The following is a 14,670-nucleotide window of genomic DNA, read 5'->3' as shown; positions in this document are numbered from 1 at the left end:
CAATATGTAGGCTACCCTAACCGAAGTCTCCTCGCTAAATGACAAGAAAAATCAAAGGTTGCCTGCAACGGACTTCTATAGGAAACCCTTTGAGTGATCAAAACAATCTGAGAATGGCGGTTCATTGAAACGAGTCATCTGAGCGAACCGATTCTATAAAATGAATCGTACTTCCCAGACTACTGATTCTCTCGGTAGCGCGCGCTTAGTTTGTGTACGTGCTGTGCGTGTGTATCAGTGTGCCTTGTTTTTAAATTTTCGGCTCTAATCAGTCAAAATCAGCCCTTCTGAAGGATCCCACGTCGATTAAAGACAGGAAATCCACCCTGAAACACGTTTTGCGACGTGTTTTTGTGCTCAGGTACTCTGATGACTCGTTGAAAAGTGGTGGTACCATGGTACAGTAATTAATTATGTTTAGCCTTTAAAATGTAACGAATTATTATTATTTAATGTGATTAAATTTTACCCTGATCTACTATCTTAATAATACCCACGAATGATTACCATACTGTTACTGTACCTCATAGGCTACTGCAAGGCACTTTATGTATGTACAGTGACGCTAGTTTATTTTTCATAAGCCAGTTTCTGTAAAATAAAAATAAAAATTAGCCTAAAATGTTGACTTTCAAAAATAAACGAAAAAAAGATATTGAACATTTGAACCTTTTTTGCAGTATAAAAGATTGAGCTCATTGAATGAATAGCCTTCACATTGACCACTATTGGGGCTTGTTGTCACACTACATTGAGGTAAGTTGTCACAACTAACTCTGACGAACCTAGATGTTCAGCAACACTTTTTTAATGACTATCACTGCACCATGTTATCAACACGGTACTTATTAGGGGTGGGACGATACAGGTACCTCACGATTCAATTCTGTGGCGATATGTGGTCCACGATATGATAATATCACGATTCGCGATATCTACGATATTCATATGGAAGAAATTTCATCAACGATATATCACGATATATGTGACTGAAAAGAAAAAGAAGGAATAAGGAAATAAGGAAATTTTATGCATTTATTAATGCTAGGGGTGGTTAATCTGTCTGATTTCCCGATTCGATTCGATTACGATTACAGTCGATTTTCGATTATTAACGATTCTCGATTAGCGATTATTGATTTTCCATTTCACAACAGTAAACAAAAATACACTACAAAGTGATTGCAGTATTAAAAAAAGTCAGCTGCGGAATTACTTAACTCTTTTATTGAGTAACAACAACTCAAAGCACTTTCTGTGTCGTGTAGTTATAACTTCAGAATTATTTGTATGTAGCTTATGTTCTGTAGAACACAGAAATGAATACATCACATTGTGTTGTGACTCATCAAGTTGAACTAAACAATAACAAATAAATTAAAGGCTTATTTCCTTTAGGAAGTAGATCAGAACCAACATACTGTAGAAATTGGACAATTTTCTTCTAGAAAGACAAGGTGTTCAGGTGGAAGAAGACTGCAGGTTGCAGTCGAAACATGTCAAGGTAAAGAAAAAGTTTTTTCTCCACCTGAACACCTTGTCTTTCTAGAAGAAAATTGTCCAATTTAATCATTAAGAAGACAAAATCAACATTTTTGAACAACTTACTGCAGCTTCAATTAGTAACATACAAAGCCACTCTACTAAATACTAAATACTTATACACAACTAAATAATAAAGAGTTATGACTTGAAATGTTTGCTGTATACTACAATCAAAAACAGCTTATACAAAAAAAGTGAATGAACATCTGCAGAGAGCACAGTTAAAATGTAACTTTTTGTGACTGAAATTGCACATATTGCAGTATAACGTACGTAACAGATCGGTTTACACAGTGTACTGATGTGAAAACTAAACAATACAGAAAGCAGCTCTCATACAAAAATACTAAATAGGTAACAATGAAATTGCCAATTTTACATACGTTAGCTTTTAACGAAGAAGGTGCCGTTCGAATTTGGCGCTCAGCCATCATGAGTCTGTCATGTATGTGCGCGACTCTGTTATGTGCACGCCACAGACTGTCCGCGCACTGCACGTCCGCTTATAGTTCCGCCTTTTGCGTTCCGTCAATATTACGTTATTAGAAAAAATATTTTTTTTTTTTTAGAAAATCGATTTTTTGACATTTGTGAATCGATTCAGAATCGTCCACGTCCGCATCGCGATGCATCGAAGAATCGATTTTTTCTCCCACCCCTAGTACTTATTGTGCTTGAAATGTGCCTTTCCACTGCAATATTTTCATTAGACAGCAATTTATTGGTTTATTGGTGGAACAATGTGGACAACTCCAAACAAGTGGCCTAATTTTGAGTTTGACTGCAGCATAGGGGTTACAAATCTGAACAACTAAATGGTTGAAGCGTCAAACTCCCTCAAGGACTGATTTGTAACCACTCCAAACCAGAGTGACCCTGCACTGTGTGTCGGCATCAGCTAAATAATATGAAACCACTCATGATTAATTATAATCACATTAACTCCACGGTTCAATAAATATTTTGATAGTTTTATTGTAAATACCAACAACAAGCAGCAATACACAATGAGCCATCTCAATACTCATTCAATGTCAGCGCGCTGTAGAAACCAACAATTAGCTGTGCTGTCCTTGACAAACACTGTGTGTCTGTGATAAAGGCAGCTCATCCGTTTGCAGCAGAGCGGAGAAACTTCCACTGCACCAAATATCAATCATTGTGGCTAATTAGTCAGTGTATGGGTGATCAAATGCCGTTATGACAGAAAAACATCCATCAGCACCAAATTAACTGAAGTTCCAATAACTGGGGCTCGACGGGCGTTTAAACCAGCTAAACTTGCAAACCGGTGTCTCAAAAACACAATATATCAAAAACGTCATTTTTGCTGTAAAGCACAATCGGTTTTTGTATTGACGCAGATATAATCGAGTGTTTCGTGCACCTTGACGTAGCTTACACTCTTCGTGGAAGCAGAAAGAGTCTTGTTTTGTGGCACAGCAAACGGGTTTGCGCATGACACGCTCACACTGCAGCTGCGGTATTATGCCTTGATATGATTTTCAAGACTCAGATTGGCAGGTTGCCTGTGTAGCATGTAATTTAGAGTTTTCCCTCCGTTCTGTGCCGCACTGATACACTGAATTTGATTGGCAAACAAACCAAAACAAACCAAAAGAACGGCAGACAAACTCAAACTGCTCCTTCATTAATTTACAAAGGGACTGATTTGAAACAAGACATTTACATTCCTGCTTTTGAAAGGTCATGCTTTGTAACGCTCATTTGCATACTAAGTGGCTAATTATTTTTGCAGCCAATAGGCAGGTATGTGTTGGTGTGGGAAAGGGGCGTCCGGTCATCAGTCTTTAACCGCATCCAAATACAATCACGGCCAAATCGAGGCCAACACACATCAGATAGTGCATGTCTGTAATTTGGCTTTCTGTGGGAGTAAATTAGCCTAATTAAATCTATTAACAACATGCATCTCCAATAGGCCCATCAAACTCATGCACATAGTTTGCACATGCAAATTCTCTCTTTGGTTGTTTGGAATGATGCCATATTACACATACTTTTTTTTTTTTTGAGTATGTATACCATGCATGCTGTGCACATTTTGTGTATGCATGATGATCTACTGTACTACATTTGCTAAATTGTGTACAGAACAGAAACACACTGTATCAGTTTAGCAGACCCAATCATAGAATTGCAATGTACTTGACTTTGTCATGATGAATGAATGAATCCTTTTAAAATTTTGATCATATTTCCAGTTTTACACAAAATTGAATTAAAATGTAAAATGAATATACTTCATTTCCGAGATAACTAGATTTCTCCTCCATTAGATATATTCATAAAAACATGCATGCCTAAAGTTTTCATATATGAAACAGCATGATGGTCTTATTATTGGGAGCTCTGAGGGCCCGTGGCTCTACCATTGGAGAACACAGCTAATTCGGATCACGTGAGCCTTGATAGCCAATCACATTACAGCCTTGACGTCATTGAATCTCATTCAGAGTTGTGCGACAGTCAGTCACTGTTTGTGAATACCATAGAAATGAATGAGAAGTGCCGTAAATCATACCTGTCTGTGACTTCTTATATAAAACAGCATTTTTTCCTGGTGTATTAGATCAATCCAAAATGAGTGTTTAAGAGCAAACATGTCTGAAGATTAGCCAGTGCGCTTCAGATTCATTAAATGATAAGCTATTATATCACAAAACCGGTTTATCCAGTGTAGTGAAGCCTCTCCTCCATTGACACATTCTGTTGACTATAAGTATAACGTTACACCTACATATCTACTAACTCTCATTAGAGTGTTAGTAGAGGATTAGTAGGGTTAGAATAAGTTGACATGTAGTTGCAAAGTTACTTATAGTCAGGAGAATGTCTGTTGGAGGAGCATCACAGTAAAGATATTAAGCAGATAGTCTACTTATTAGTAAGTAATACTTATCTAATACTTAAGTAATAAGGATACTTATCATAGTCTCTAATGAGAGATAGTTGACATAGTTGCAAAATTACTTATAGTCAACAGAATGCTCAAAAGGGACCATCAAAATAAAGTGTGAAAGTGTGCAGTGGCAAACTCTTCAAACACTAGTGTGCTCGATAGTTGCTTCATGATGTTGCAAGTTTAATACAGAAAGTGGTAATGAGTTTTCATATCAGAAATATATTTATTTTACATTTTAATCTAATTGTATGTACAAATATGTTCAGTTTTGACAGTACACTGGGGAAAAAATTGGTGTAAAATTACTTTAAAACAGTTTTCACTCAGAAATTCCTTGTAATTTTCTCAAATTATTGCACAGAAATGGCAAGTAACACAAATAAATCTTGTAAAACGTACACCAATAATCTTTGTTTTATTTAAAACTTTGAAAAAGTTTTTTTTATTATTTTTTTACTGTAATGAGCCAAATTCAGTGCATTGGATTGTGGGACAGAGTTTTCTGCTGAATTAAACATGCAGCACAGTGAGGTCATGTGACCCATGTAGAACACTACTTTTTGAAACATTTATCGTTGCATTCAGCAGACTGCTTCACAAAATATTTTTAAAAACTGACTCCAGTCTGAATATGAAAGCTCTCAGTCCTGCACCCCTGCTGAGTGTTTAATGGCTACATTTCTGATTATTATATTGCTCTCGAGATGTGATATGCGCTTCTCCTCCGTCTGATGGTATGCACTCACCTCTGATAGATGCAATAAAACCATCAGCGCTTTTTTTCCATTTTACAGCTCCGCATATTCCATTTCCGACCTCCCCAAACGTGATTTACATGTTTCAGATGTCATCTGAACCGCTTTTGACCCCTGAATTATTCCGATCATTTACTGTAATCCTCTGCGGCTCTGATCTGACCTTTAAACTCAGTGAAAGGTCAAGCTGATCGATGCAGAACATGAGCGGTGTCACAGATCCGACCTCTCGGAAGATATCGCCCATCAATGAGAGATCGGCTGATGAAAGTCTGGTTTATTCTGCCATCAAACGTTCATCAGAAGTGGCAGCTGAGATATGTTTGGTATGGAGTAATGCTACTGCTTATATATACATCAGAAAAGTTAGTAAAAATACTGTGTTAATATGAAAGAATTTTCACACGTGCATTGCGTTGTTTGTTAGGGTTAAAGCGTAACTCTCGCCAAAATGCAATCTAGGTTTTTTTTTGTGAATCTACCCGAGACAAACTTTCATTTAAAAGCATAATTAGGATGGAAACGCCACTTTTAAGTTTGACCGTATTTTCGTTTTCGGTCAAATTGCCTTGTGAATGGGAGTGCTTGGGGCACGACTATGATAGCATCAAAATCGCTATTTTTAAAACACTAAGAAGGCTTGACACAACATGAAACTGTGCTGGAAGTGTCACCAGGGGCTCTACACATGAACTCCAGCATTGAGAACAGTGTTTGTGTACACAGAGTTTACTAAAAAGAAAGGTTTTTCTTGTGGTTTCCGGCCGCCGGCATTTTGTCAGTCAAAAATAGTCGATCTCCGAATGCAACGTAACAGGGAGGAGAGTAAAGATGGAAAGCTCCTAAAGCTCAGTTCCATATAAATTCACGGATAATTTGTTGTTTTGTCGTTAGTGAAAATCAAAATTGACGTTGTATTTGAAAAAGGATCCTCATATAAGAAGGAATACTAAAATTTTGAGTCAGTTCATTCGCATTCGGAGACAAATTGCTGGCGGCCGGAAACAACAACAGCTACAATAGGCGCGTTTCCATTACAGATTTGCGCAAAACTTTTGCGATTTTTTTCTAAATGTCGACAAAAAACTATTGAGAAATTACGGCGTTTCCATTAACCGATGTTATGCGACTAAAACGTAATTTTTTCCAAAAGTCAAATCATGGCAACGGACGTTGGTAAGTTTATGTACTAATCCCAGCCACTGCACTGGCCATTATTATGAATCGAAGGAGACGTAGGCGTGTTATCACAGCATTAATGATAAGGAAAGACTCTTATACTTGAGAGCGGCTCATATGAGGTGTTTCTGGGTGTTTCTCACTCATTTCTGCTTCAAGGTTGTGATTGTGGCATTTATTTGAGGTTTAGAATCCAGTATTCCTGTAATTCTTTTGCCTTATATGAATTTAATAAAGAACTCTGTCTCGTACTCTGTCCAAACACACCGCGTCATCTACGTCAGCTGACCTGTAAATGTGCAAAAACTGTTTCCATTGCAGTTTTGCGAAATATTTATTTTTCGAATTGCCTGAAAAACCACCACATGCGAGCGTTAAAAGCTTTTTTGCAATAAATGTGAGTTTTTGCGAAAATTACGTGTTTCCATTAAGCGTATTTTCAATTCGCAATTTCAATTTGCGCAATTTGAAGGGTAATGGAAACGCGGCTAGTGAGTTGTTCCAAATCTTTCTTTTTAGTAAACTCTGTGTACACAAACAATGTCCTCAATGCTGGAGTTCATGTGTAGAGCCTCTGGTGACACTTCCAGCACAGTTTCATGTTGTGTCGAGCCTTCTTAGTGTTTTAAAAATAGCGATTTTGATGCTATCATAGTCATGCCCCAAGCACTCCCATTCACAAGGCCATTTGACCGAAAACGAAAATACGGTCAAACTTAAAAGTGGCGTTTCCATTCTAATTATGCTTTTACACGAAACTTTGCCTCGGGTAGATTCACAAAAAGACTCTAGGTTGCATTTTGGCGAGAGTTACCCTTTAAAGCAGGGGTGGGCAAACTTTTTGGCTCAAGGGCCACACTGGGTTTTAAAATTTGACAGAGGGCCGGCCCAGTAGCAGATTATGAAACACAATCTCGTGAAAGTGCCTATATATACCACAAATTTTATTTCTCGTGCCCTTTATACGCCAAAAATGTTTTTTGTGTGCATATGCTACGCACTGTAAACCCCTTGGTTAGGATTAGGGGTGTGGAGTGCGTGGCTATTACACGCCATAAATCATATGCACGCGAAAACTGCGTATCATAAGTAGGCTACTACAAATACAATTCGTGGTATTCGCACTTTCATGAGATCGGGCTGAGCAAACACATTTACGTTGTGGCAACGTCTGCGCGAAATTCAACAACTGAGAGACGACATTCTGACAATACATTTTTTATGCTAGATATCCCCCATTTAGCATGTTATGTTTTGAGGTTAATTTTTAATTTTTAATTAGTTAGATGTTAGATAATTATAGCCTATACTTTTTAAATATTGTTTATCCGTATTATTATTTAATGGGCCTAACAGTAAATTAGAAACAAAACACCTGCAAGTGTACACTTAGAAGAGTAAAAATGACAGAAATTAATTCAACTTTATTAAAACTGCATATGGCAATCAATTTCCACTTCCAAAAGTCATACATTTGTGGAAAAAACGAAATAAACGAATATACAAATTTATTTTTAAGTATACTAAAATAAAACATAAAAAGCAAAGGCAGATCAGAACATTTCATGAACAAAACCGGGTTCTGTACATGGCAGACAGGGGAGCGCGGTCGAAAGCCGGGCGATAAAGGTCGGTAAACGGAATCAGTCAGGATACATCCACAAATCCAGAGGAGCAAAGAAACTAAATAGCAGACAAATCAAAGGAAAAACTAAACGGGTGTGCAAGCGGTTACCAAAATATTTTTTTCTCTGTGAGTTTCCAAAAAAGGAAAAAACATTAACGTGCAACAAGTCTATGCGCTTAAGTCGCTGTCTGTTTGGTTTCCATGGTGACGCGTCATTGCTTGTTACGTGACACACCGCAGCCACAACAGCGCTGAATGAATGATGATCTGCTTTTATGTCATTTTTCCTTTTTTACATTTGTTAGCTATGGCATGAAATATCTGATATTCCGATTGTCAAATATATGCAATATATATATAACGCAAAGTATTGCAAGAAAAAGGCAAAATGAATGCGATCTTAAGACATTTTTTTAAATACTCGACGGGCCGGATTAAACAACCTAACGGGCCGTATGTGGCCCGCGGGCCGTAGTTTGCCCACCCCTGCTTTAAAGGAAGTATAATGTAAAATTTAACCTAATATCCTTACAGGCTAGCCTGGGAAAACCCAGACAAACTTCCGGCAAATTTAGATTTGCTCTGCAAGTAGTCTGGCAAAGAGCCCATTTAAGCCGATTTCTAATCCGTCCAAATCACGGCACCAATCAGAAACGTTGAGGTGGGCTTTACACGATGACGATCGCTCTGATTGGTTTTAGGTCTATCCAATTGCGCCCAGAGGCATTTGAGCGACGTCTGTTGGTGAAGCCCCTTTGGAAATGAGTTATTAATGAAGCTTTGCCAGACCATAACTCAGTTACTACTGAGAATGGTCTGGTTTTAACCTGGCTACTTACAGGCAATGACCAATACGTTTTCTGTTTTTCTACAGAATTATTTCCTACAGTGATGCTTATAAAAACAAAAAATAGCACAGAAACATTTCAAACAGTGTTTGAAAAAACCATTTACTGTAAACAACACTATATAAGATTTCTGCCACATGATCTCACTAAATCCCATGTTTAATTCAGCAAATGCCATCCAGTTTTCATCTCAGATAAATACAGTTATTTTGCATTTTTTATTTAGTGCAAAAATGTCTTATTGTTTGTTTGGCAGTCTGGAAGGAGATGTTAAAAGTCACTTGCTTTCCCTCTCGCTAGAAGTGGAAGGTTGAGTTAATGCGTTGTGGAAAACAGTACACATCAATAAACTTGGACCACAGCGTTCAAGTTCAGAACATTAATAATTCTTCCTCTGACTTTGAGCTCTCATAATTGTGTTCGATCCGGTTCAGTGAACCTAATAATAATGTATTATTTATGATGACAGTCTTTATGCAGGCTCTTCGTAATGGAGCAGGAAGGTAAATGTCCACCATGGGTCCCAAAGCAACTTTACAAGACTTCAGATGCTCTTAGAAAGAAGCACTATCAGTAATGGAGGCTGCGCATGGGCTCGCTTTAATCCGAGAGCAAACGAAACTCAATATGCTAGTGCTTCCCAGCTAAAGAAAATATGAAGAACGTTTTGCTAACATTCCCATTAAGTTTTGAAAATGTTTTTTTTCTGAATATTTGTTAAGTGAATGTTAACGGAACATTCCATCTTATCACATTACAAACATTATGGAAATGTTACTTTTGAATGTTCTTTTAGTAACGGTAATATAACGTTTGTTCAAAGTTAGGCTATCTAAAGTAATCGGTTCATTATTTATGACGCAACGCTTCCCCGCCATTGACAAGTATTTCGAACAGTCCATGTTTTAGCTGTTATAAGATAGGGGGCGCTTTTACACATTTTCTGAAAGAGTACAGAACCTCCGTATGGAAGCTTGTTTCCGCCACAGAATAAAAAAGGTAATTGCGACTTTTTATCTCACAATTCTGACTTTTTTTTCTCAGAATTGCATCTTTATATCTCGCAATTCGGACTTTATAACACGTGCGTGAGCAATGCTTCTATGGCTTGTTTCTGCTTCTTCTTCTCCTGTGTTTTGATCTGGAGGAATGGAAGCTTGTTTCCGCCACAGAATTAAACATTTTAAAAGGTAATTACAACTTTTTATCTCACAATTGTGAGTTTACATCTCGCAATTCTGACTTTATTTCTCAGAATTGCGAGATATAAAGTCAGAATTGCAAGATAAAGTCAGAATTGTGTGATATAAAGTCAGAATTGCGAGATATAAAGTCAGAATTGTGTGATATAAAGTCAGAATTGCAAGATAAAGTCAGAATTGCAAGATAAAGTCAGAATTGTGTGATATAAAGTCAGAATTGCAAGATAAAGTCAGAATTGCAAGATAAAGTCAGAATTGTGTGATATAAAGTCAGAATTGCAAGATAAAGTCAGAATTGCGAGATATAAAGTCAGAATTGCGAGATATAAAGTCAGAATTGCAAGATAAAGTCAGAATTGCGAGATATAAAGTCACAATTGCGAGATATAAAGTCAGAATTGCGAGATATAAAGTCAGAATTGCGAGATATAAAGTCAGAATTGCGAGATATAAAGTCAGAATTGCAAGATAAAGTCAGAATTGCGAGATATAAAGTCAGAATTGCGAGATATAAAGTCAGAATTGCGAGATAAAGTCAGAATTGCGAGATATAAAGTCAGAATTGTGTGATATAAAGTCAGAATTGCGAGATATAAAGTCAGAATTGTGTGATATAAAGTCAGAATTGCAAGATAAAGTCTTTTTAGATAAAGTTTATTTTAAGAAAATATGACTTGAGTTATCATTGCTATGCAGACGACACACAAATGTATTTTCCTCTTAACCATGGAAAGAATCTAGAAGAGATGGCTGATTGCCTTGAGGATGTGAAAGCATGGATGTCGCAACATTTTTTAAGTTTGAATGAGGAAAAGACTGAGGTTATAGTGTTTAGACCTTCGACTTTACATGATATAACAAATATAAATCTTGGTACCTTGACACCATATGTGAAGCCATATGTTAAAAACCTGGGAGTGGTACTGGACAGTGCCCTAAAGCTTGATAGACAGGTGGTAATCAAGTGGTAAAATCAAGCTTCTACCAGCTACGAACCCTGGTAAAAATTAAGTCTATACTCTCAGTTTCTAACTTCGAAAAAGTTATACATGCTTTTATCTCTACAAGGCTGGACTATTGTAATTCGCTTTATGTGGGGATCAGTGAATCATCCATTAACCGCCTTCAAATAGTCCAGAATGCCGCTGCAAGAGTTCTGACAGGAACTCGAAAACGAGATCATATAACTCCTGTCCTTAAGTCACTTCACTGGCTGCCAGTGCGCCATAGAATCACTTTTAAAGTTTTATTACTAGTTTTTAAGTCATTACATGGGATGGCTCCATCATACCTCACGGACCTATTGACTGTTCATCAACCATCAAGAGCTCTTAGGTCTGCGAACCTAGGCCTTCTGGTGGTTCCGAGAACAAAACTTAAGACTAGAGTAGATAGGGCTTTTTCTAGTGCCGCTCCTAGACTCTGGAACAGCCTCCCTCCTGAAATCAGAGATGCACCAACCCTGTGCATTTTTAAAGTGAGGTTAAAGACATTTTTTTTTTGATCTGTCGTATGCAAATTGAATGTTGAAGCAACTGTCCTGTTGTTGTCTTTGTATTGTATTGCGTCATGTTTTTTTTCCTCTGTACAGCACTTTGGTCGACGGAAGTTGTGTTTATTTGTGCTTTAGAAATAAACTGATTGATTGATTGATTGAGAATTGCGTGATATAAAGTCAGAATTGCGAGATATAAAGTCAGAATTGCAAGATAAAGTCAGAATTGTGTGATATATAGTCAGAATTGCAAGATAAAGTCAGAATTGCGAGATAAAAAGTCAGAATTGCAAGATAAAGTCAGAATTGTGTGATATTAAGTCAGAATTGCGAGATATAAAGTCAGAATTGCGAGATATAAAGTCAGAATTGTGTGATATAAAGTCAGAATTGCGAGATATAAAGTCAGAATTGCGAGATATAAAGTCAGAATTGTGTGATATAAAGTCAGAATTGCAAGATAAAGTCAGAATTGCGAGATATAAAGTCAGAATTGCAAGATAAAGTCAGAATTGTGTGATATAAAGTCAGAATTGCAAGATAAAGTCAGAATTGCGAGATATAAAGTCAGAATTGCAAGATAAAGTCAGAATTGTGTGATATAAAGTCAGAATTGTGTGATATAAAGTCAGAATTGCAAGATAAAGTCAGAATTGCGAGATATAAAGTCAGAATTGCGAGATATAAAGTCAGAATTACAAAATAAAGTCAGAATTGTGTGATATAAAGTCAGAATTGCAAGATAAAGTCAGAATTGTGTGATATAAAGTCAGAATTGCAAGATGTTGGGGGTGTTGATGGACTCCATCTATGTTTTCATCAACGTTCTGAATCAGATCTGGACGAATTCATTGATGACAAAAAAAAGAAGCAATTTTCTAACCTTTTTGTTCAAAATGTTGCTTTTTTAGGAAACTCACCCACATTCAAGTGTTGATAAAAAAAAAAAAGAATGCATGAAGCTAGAATAAAATGTTTGTTTCTTTTTGTTTGTTTTTTAAATCAGAGGACCTTTTCTTTCTTTGAATGTATTACATGTTCAGATATTCATACAACAAAAGGTTCTGGGGGCCAATACATTTTGTGAAAATGATCGAAATTGATGGCGCTTGATGGAGAAAAAAAAAAAAAAATAAAAAAAAAAAAACGCAAGTGAAGAAAGAGTTAATGTTCTCGAAATGTTAGCACAAAAAAATTATACATGTAATGTTTTTTTTCTGAAACATTTTAGTTGGACGTTCTTCTAACATTTTTAAATGTTGCTACTTGTTTCAGAATGTTCAGAGAAAATTCAAAAGGAACTTTCCCATAATGTTTGCAAAATTGAATCTTCCCTTAAAGTTCACATTACCAAGAAAAAAAATACGTTTTGAACATTCAGAAACAAAAATATTTTTTCACTTAATGGGAATGTTAGCAAAACGTTATATATTTGTATTAGCTGGAAACAGGCATTGCTACATGGTTGCTTACTGGGTCAAAGTGCAAGTCCCGAAAATCCATAAGGATAAACAATCATAATAGTGAAGAACATTGAAAATTCACCTGCCGCTGGATAACATTCCTTGATGTGGAAAAACTAAGATGCTTCATTATAAAGTGCAAAGAATAGTCATGCTTATGTGGCAATTAGAGCCGCTGGATAGCATAATTACCCATCTTTATCACATTATGATTTAATCTCTCTCTCGCTCTCTCTCGCTCTCTCTCTTTCTGCGCCGGAGAACTGAGGAACATTTAACACTGCTGTCAGATGCAGGAAGAAACGGGAAGCTCGAGTCTCATTGGCTGATTGGCCTCCCGCTGATGATGCTCTTAAAATGGAAATCAGAGCACAAATAATTAATGCTTTAGTTTCACCTGCAGAACACAGGAGTCGAGACGTTTGTGACACTGTCAGTTTAAACCATGTACACCGCTAATATTGAGAGCCGGATCAAATGAAGAGTCAAGAAAAGATGCTGGAATTTGCACTTCTGATTCAGTTGTCACTCTGGAAAAGGAAACTGAAATTAAATGCATTGCTTTGTGGGATACAGTACATTGTGCCAAATATCCATTTATAGGGGAGCACGGGGCTAGTTGTAACACACTTGTTTTAAATACTGCCACACATGCTAGCATGACGAAACTTGGTGTATTTACTAGTTGCCATATCAACACTATATAGAGAAAAAAATTGCGCCAAAATTAAAAAAAAATTGGAAGATATCCATAGACATTTATTAAACCATAGCAAAAGTAAATTTCTTACTTAAGTTAATTTTTCATCTCTATTTTTTGTGTTTATTTAAAATTAGACAAATCTGATATTATTTTAATCTCCAAGATGTTATTTAACAGTTGAGATAGTTCTTTAATGCTTCACTAACTAGCAGAAGACACTAGCCGGGTTTAAACCCCAGTTGTGCAGGCGGGGGCATGTTGTCACACTGCGTTACAATGTGCCCCTATTAGAAATATGCTATTATATTCTATAGTTTTATTAATTTTATTGAGAAAACGTGAGAAAAAGGTGAATAAAGACTGAGAGTCAATGTTCAGAAATTACTAATTATTTATTTGTTTTGAACTATGTTGTATAGCTGTGTTTTCATGTGTTCGTAGTCAAAATCTATCAAAATCTAATTATTAAAAATTGCCATTATTTTATATGAAAACGTTTTTTAATTGTATTTTATTTAGAAAATATTTTAGTTTCTCTTTATATTTTTTTTACTAGATCAGATAACATTTTAAGCTGTCATATGGTTATGTTACAATGTGCCCCTCACATGTTACAATGTACCCCACCTATGGGGCATGTTGTCACATTTCTCTTCCATTCTTTCGGGGTATATCAAGAAAAAAGTATATACTGTATTAATAAAACAAAACCACATAATTGTACTAGACATGTGGGAAATTAATGTGGGGAAAAATAAATACTCTGAACCATAAGTAGATTTACACAAACTGAGAAAGTCAAAAAGCGTTACTTTGTGCCCCGCTCTCCCCTATCTCCCACTTATTCCATACATTCAGAAAACACTCTTTAAAATAAAGATCCAAAAGGAGGTTTTCACAACGATGCAACAGAAGAACCTTTTTTTT

The sequence above is a fragment of the Leuciscus leuciscus genome (genome assembly GCF_965113295.1).
Source record: "Leuciscus leuciscus genome assembly, chromosome: 12".
Lineage (NCBI taxonomy): Eukaryota > Metazoa > Chordata > Actinopteri > Cypriniformes > Leuciscidae > Leuciscus > Leuciscus leuciscus.
The sequence above is the reverse complement of the archived record's forward strand: the minus strand, read 5'-3'. Positions refer to the sequence as shown.